The sequence below is a fragment of the Saccopteryx leptura genome, chromosome 3, assembly GCF_036850995.1.
Source record: "Saccopteryx leptura isolate mSacLep1 chromosome 3, mSacLep1_pri_phased_curated, whole genome shotgun sequence".
Lineage (NCBI taxonomy): Eukaryota > Metazoa > Chordata > Mammalia > Chiroptera > Emballonuridae > Saccopteryx > Saccopteryx leptura.
The window spans coordinates 196,377,296-196,384,246 of record NC_089505.1 but is presented as its reverse complement, the minus strand read 5'-3'; positions in this window follow the sequence as shown (position 1 = coordinate 196,384,246).

Below are 6,951 nucleotides of genomic sequence, written 5' to 3'. Positions count from 1 at the left end.
CAGAACATATAAACTAAGTATTAACAATACACTGTCAAAAGACATATTTTAAGTTCAAAGAAACAAATAAATTGAAATTAAAAAGTTATATGTTGTGAACAGTAGCCAAAAGAAAGCTGGAGTGGCTATACTAATATCAGGCAAAATAGACTAGAAGACAAAAATTGTTACTTGAGACAAAGAAGAATTCTATAATGACAAGAGAATAAATCAATCAAGAAGAAATGACAATTATAACAGAACCCCAAAATACATGAAGTAGAAACTGATAAAATCTAAGGGAGAAATTGACATTATGGCAATAGTTGGAAATGTTAATAACCCATTTTAAATAATGAATAGAACAGATAGACATAAGATAAATAAAAAAATAGAAGACTTAACACCATAAAGCAAATAGACCTAATATGTACCTATGGAACACTCCACCTGAGAAGAGAAGTACACACATTTTTCTCAGGTTTATGTTGAACACTCACCATTAGACTATATGTTCTTTCACATAACAAGTCTCAAAAATTTAAAAGGATTTAATGCATATAAAGTATGTTCTCTGACCACATAGAATGAAGTTAGAAATCAATAATAGAAGAAAACTTGGAAATTTCACAGAATGTGAAACACTCTCGTGTATACACTCTTCAACAACTAATGGTGAAAAAAAGAAACCACAAGTGAAGCTGAAAAAGATTTTAAGATGAATGAAAACAAAAACATAACATACTGAAATATACATGATTCAGTTAAAGTACTGCTGAGAGAGAAATTTAAAACAGTAACATCTCCATCAGAAAAGAAGAAAGATTTCAGGATCCAAGTTGGTAGCAGAGTATGTTACACTCACCTCCTCCCAGTACCAAACTAAAGTTATTACTAAATTTAAGAACAATGATCCTGGTCAGCCCTGGTAACTTGGTTGGTTGGAGCATCCTCTCAATAAACAAAGGTTGAGGGTATTATCCTCAGTCAGGGCACATACAGGAATGGATCAATTTTCTCTCTCTCTTTCTCCCTGTCTCTAAAGTTAAAAAAAAATCATCCTGAAAAACTGACTCTAGACTAAATAAAGAGAACTCTTATAACCAAGGATTCAAGAAGAAGCCGCATCGAGACAGGTAGAAAGGGCAGAAATATGAAAAGGGTTGGCCTCGCTCCCACTAGTGGCAGCTGAGGTTTCGGGGGATATCTTAGCTACAGGGAGGGTGTTTAACCCTGAGAAGTGTGGGGCCTAAACTCCAGCCTGGGCACCCCAGCCTAGACCAAGAGAGCCAAGAAGAAGTTCCCACATAGCATGCAGCTGTGAAAGATTTCAAGTCTATTACTTAATATTCCACCTTAACAAACCAGAAAAAAAGAGCTAACCAAACCTAAAGCAAGCAGAGGAAAAAATAATAATACATGTTAGAGCAGAAATAAAGAGAGTGCAGAACTGAAAAACATAGAGAAAAGCAACAAAACCAAATTTGGATCTTTCTGAAAAGATCAACAAAATTGTGAAACCATTAGCTAGACTAAGAATAAAGACAGCTCAATTTACCAAAATCAAGAATAAAAGAGGGGACATTACTATGGACCTTATAGGTGGAAAAAGACTGTAAAGGAATACTATAAAAAATTACATGCCAAAAAATTAGATAAATAAAATGGACAAATCCCTAGAATATCAGATACTATCAAACTGACTCAAGAAAAATAGAAAATATGACTAGACCTATAACCAATAACATAATGACATTGGTAATCAAAAACTTCCCAAAAGAAAAACCCACTATCAGATGGCTCCACCACTTCATTCTAGAAAATATTCAAAGAAGAATTTATATGAAAATTTCACAAACTCTTTCAAAAAACAGAAACAGCGAGAATAACTTTCCAACTCATTTTTGAGTCCCATATTGCCTTAAATCCAAACCAGACAAACATGATGAGTAAAGAAAACCATAGACAAATATTTTTTATGAATAGTGATGCAAAAATCCTCAACAAAATACTTCCAAGCAAATTCTAGCAACATATAAATAGAATTATATTTATACCATGTAACCAACTAAGATTTATCTTGAAAATTCAAGATTGGTACAACATACAAAAATCAATCAATGCAGAACACCATTTAGAAGAATAAAGAGAGAAAAGCTACAAGGTCATCAAAATAAATGCATAAAAAGCAATGGACAAAATCCAAAACTCTTATATGACAACAATATTCAACAAACTTGAAATAGAAGAGAACTCCTTCAATCTAATAAAAGGCATATACAAAAAACCCATCACATCATATTTAATGGTGAAAGACTAAAAGCTTGAAAGATCAGGAACAAGACAAAGATGTTTATTTTGACCACTATTTTCTTTAATTCAAGAAATATTTATTGAGTGCCTATTATGTGCTAGATATTGTTCCAGGTACTTGGGACACATCAGAGAATAAAACAAAGACCCCTGCCCTCATGAATTCATTAACGTCTAGCCCTCATTACAGTCTAGTGTTTATGAAAACTTTGCCTGTGTGACTCTGGGCATGTCAGGGAACCTCTCTTCACCTCTGTTCTCAGCTGCCCAGTGCAGAAAGAAGGGGAGCAGAGCCCAGGGGAGGAGGGGAAGAGTAGTCATGCCTGCCAGGCTCTCAGCTCAGTCCACACTGCATCTTGCCCCACCAGCCATGGCAACCATGAGGACCATTCTGACCATTTCTATCCAACATTGTGCTAGAGATTCTGGCTGTGCCAATTAGGCAAGAAAATAAGATATCCAGATTGAAAAGAAGTAAAATTAGATCTGTTTACAGATGTCATACTCTTGTATATAGAAAAACATAAGAAACCACACACAAATAAAACTATTGGCCCTGGCTGGTGGCTCAGTGGATAGAGTATGGGCCCAGTGTATGGGTCCTGGGTTTGATTCCCAGTCAGGACACACAGAAGAAGTGACCATCTGCTTCTTTCCCCCTCCCTCTCCTCTTTCTCTCCTCTTCCCCTTTCAAAGCCAGTAGCTCGACTGGTTTGAGTGTCAGCCTGGGCTCTGAGGACAACTTAGTTTGTTCAAGCATCAGCCACATGTGCTGAGGATAGCTTGGTTGATTTGAGCATTGGCCCCAGACAGGGGCTGCCAGGTGGATCCCAGTTAGGCACATGCAGGAATCTGTCTTACTATCTCCCTTTCTCTCACCTGAAAGGGAAGGGAAAGGGAAGGGATAGGGAAAGGGAAGAGAAGGGAAGGGGAAGGGGAAGGGGAAGGGGAAGGGGAAGGGGAAGGGGAAGGGGAAGGGGAAGGGAAGGGAAGAGAAGAGAAGGGAAGAGAAGAAGAAAAGAATGAAAGACAAAGCAATCTTATAAATTGTTAATGGTAACACATATAAGTATAATATATTCACAAGCATTAAAACTCCAAATTTAGAGTACTGGTTATCTCTGCACATGGCAGGAGAGAAATAGAATCAGGTTAGTTACAGGGGCTTCAACTATATCTGTAATAGTTTGATTTGGAAGGGAGGGAGAGAGAGAGAAAAATATGAAACAGATAAATAAAATTTATTTTATGAATGACCGGAGTAATAAATACATGATTTTTTGTTATATTAGTGTCTATACTTTTCTCTATGTATAAAATAGTCTAAAATAAAATGAAATATATGCTAATCATTAAATATTTATATATTTATTTTTAGATCCATAGTTATAGGTACAACCAGACCACGGTCAAAATTAATTTGACTTTACCTCACCTGCTCTTCCATGTTTAGAAACCAGGGAAATTAGAGCTAAAAGTGGCTTACCAGTCCACTGGGTCTATCTTGCGAAGTAATTTTCTATAGATCTCTATGGAGACCTTTTTTTATCTTAAAATAAATTTATTTTATTGTTTAAAAAAACAATTTGTGAACTACATGTAAATAATGCAATATAGTTTTACATAATTATACTGCTGAGAGACAGCTACTGTTTGTATCTGGGTATACATTCTCTCAGCCTTTTTTTCTATGAAGACATATATCTTTTTATATAAAAACGGGTTCATGTTACTCACATACAAATTATATGGTCATTTGTTTGCTGAAAATATCCAATGCTTTCCTAATACCCTCATATAAAATCTAGTCTTTTCTTAACCTTGGCCTCTAAGACTCTAAATGACCTACGCCTGCAAGCATCATCTCCTCTTACTCTGCTCCCTACCTATTCTATTTAGACCTCACTATCCTTCTTGTTGGACCAGTCTTGCTTTCAACATAACCTTAGCACATCTCTTTCTTCCTGGAATTACTTGGACTATTGTTCACCAAATATTTATTCACCTACCTTTCCTATTCTGGATGGAATTGCTCCTCTGGACCATTGATATTGTCAGCATGGTTTGCTTTGGAATTTTCAATGGAATCTTAGCAAATGATTCAAATAATGATCTGTAGTATAATTGTGTGGTAAAAGTTTGTCTTTCTGTGCCTCTGTCATCTCCAAAGGTAACATGCTCCTTGGTGATGATCTGTTAGTCCAAGAAAGATGAGATTCATGTGGGAATTATTTTCAACTTTGTGCTAAACCCAGCCAAGCTCAGACTGAATCAACAAAGCCTGGTCTACTACCTCAAAGAGAGTAAATTATGTAAGGAGAAAAAATTATTTTCATTTATCTTAAACCACTTCATTTTGAGATGTTTTGTACCCAGTATTATTATAACAATACTTCATAGTTTATAGCCCATATTTTTGCATAGCTTATTCTTGTACCTCATTCAGATCTTGATTCAAGTGTCACCTCCTTTGAATCACTTTCTGTCCCCTTTACTTCTCTTTGTATTTATCCATAACATTAATCATTTTTAATAAATTTTTATTAATGTTAATGGGGTGACATTAATAAATCAGGGTACATATATTCAAAGAAAACATGTCTAGGTTATCTTGTCATTCAATTATGTTGCATACCCATCGCCCAGAGTCAGATTGTCCTCTGTCACCCTCTATCTAGTTTTCTTTGTGCCCCTCCCCTCCCCCTAACCCTCTCCCTCCTTCCCTCCCACGTCCTCCCTCCCCCCACCCGTGGTAACCACCACACTCTTGTCCATGTCTCTTGGTCTCATTTTTATGTCCCACCAACGTATGGAATCATGTAGTTCTTGGTTTTTTCTGATTTACTTATTTCACTCTGTATAATGCATAACATTAATCATAATCATACATGTATTTGTTTGCTTGTTGTTTCCCCCACTAGAATGTAAGCTAATGAGAGAAAAGACTTGATATTGTTCATTTCAGTCTCTCCAATGCCTAGGACAGTGCTTTGTACACTGTAAAAACCCTAAATAATTATTGAGTGAGATAATATTTGGACCTCTTAGTTTTGAAAAACAAAATATAATATCATAGGCTTATCCCCAATTATTCCCATTTTCAGATCATTAGATATTTAGTTACTTCTTAATTTTGCTATTTAAAAATAATAGTATGATGATGAATTTCCTAGTACATAATACTTTCAGTATATCACAGATTATCTTCTTGGAATAAATGTTTAAATCAGAGGTTTTAAGCAAATATGGGACTCTAAATATATTTGAGCAAGTTTTCTTTCTAAAGTTAGTATAGACATATGATGAGAGAAATGCTTTAACCAAACTTTTTCCAAAATTTAGTTTTATAATTTTAATCAATAAAGTAGTTGAAAATGTCATACTATTGTTTTAATTTGCATTCTCTGTATTATTGATGAAGTTAAACTATTTCCACATGTATGACAGATTGTTATAAATTTTTCAAGAAATCGGTATTTGTGTCCTTTACCCAGTTTTTTTAATATTATATAATTATTTTTCACTGATTCTTAAGAACTTTTTTTTATAAATAAAATGTTATTTTAATGGGGTGACATCAATATCAGGGTACATATATTCAAAGAAAACATGTCCAGGTTATCTTGTCATTCAATTCTGTTGCATACCCATCACCCAAAGTCAGATTGTCCTCCATCACCTTCTATCTAGTTTTCTTTGTACCCCTCCCACTCTCCCTTCTCCCCTCCCCCTGTTCCCCATAACCACCACACTCTTGTCCATGTCTCTTAGTCTCATTTTTATGTCCCACCAATGTATGGAATCTTGCAGTTCTTGTTTTTTTCTGATTTACTTATTTCACTCCATATAATGTTATCAAGATCCCACCCTTTTGTTGTAAGTGATCCGATGTGATAATTTCTTATGGCTGAATAGTATACCATGGTGTATATGTGCCACATCTTCTTTATCTAGTCTTCTATTTTTTTTTACAGTGATTAAAGCTTTTAAGCAAACTCTTGGCCAATACAGCAAGAATCCATAAAAGAATAGTGTCCTTAACATGTTCACCAATCCAAGTTGGCCCCAACACCATGCCAAATCCCTGAAAAATGCAACCCAACCCTAGTTCAGTCTGTTAGGAGCTGTCACAAGGAGCAGGAGTCCAGGAAAAGTCCACATCCAGGAAAAGTCCACATGGCACTGGAATTGTTGTCACAATTCTATACTTTGCAGCTCATGTCCAAGTCTCAATGACCGCTGCTTCTAACTGGTAATGATTCAGGTAGACTGGAAAAGCCATCTGCAGCATGTGTGGAGATGGAGCTTCTATTCTCCTCTGCCTGGAGAGATGAGACCAGGTTGCTTTTCCCTGGAGCTCTGTGACTGTGGCTTGGTAAAGAGAACCTTGGGATACACTAAGCTGGGTGGCAAAGGTAGATTCATAATAGAAGTTGGCAAAAGGGGGAAAGAGAGCTCTAAATTAGGAGTAGGTCCCAGCCTGAAGTATGAGTGGGGCATTGAGGTAGGAGGAATAGAGGACACACTATATATTAAACAAAGCAGTAGAAAATAGGACTATCAACACCCACAACAGAGATCTTCGAGAGAAGAATAAAAAACCTGACTATTCAGGCAAGACATAGTTAAGTGGCCCTTGTGAAAATGAGATCAGTTTAC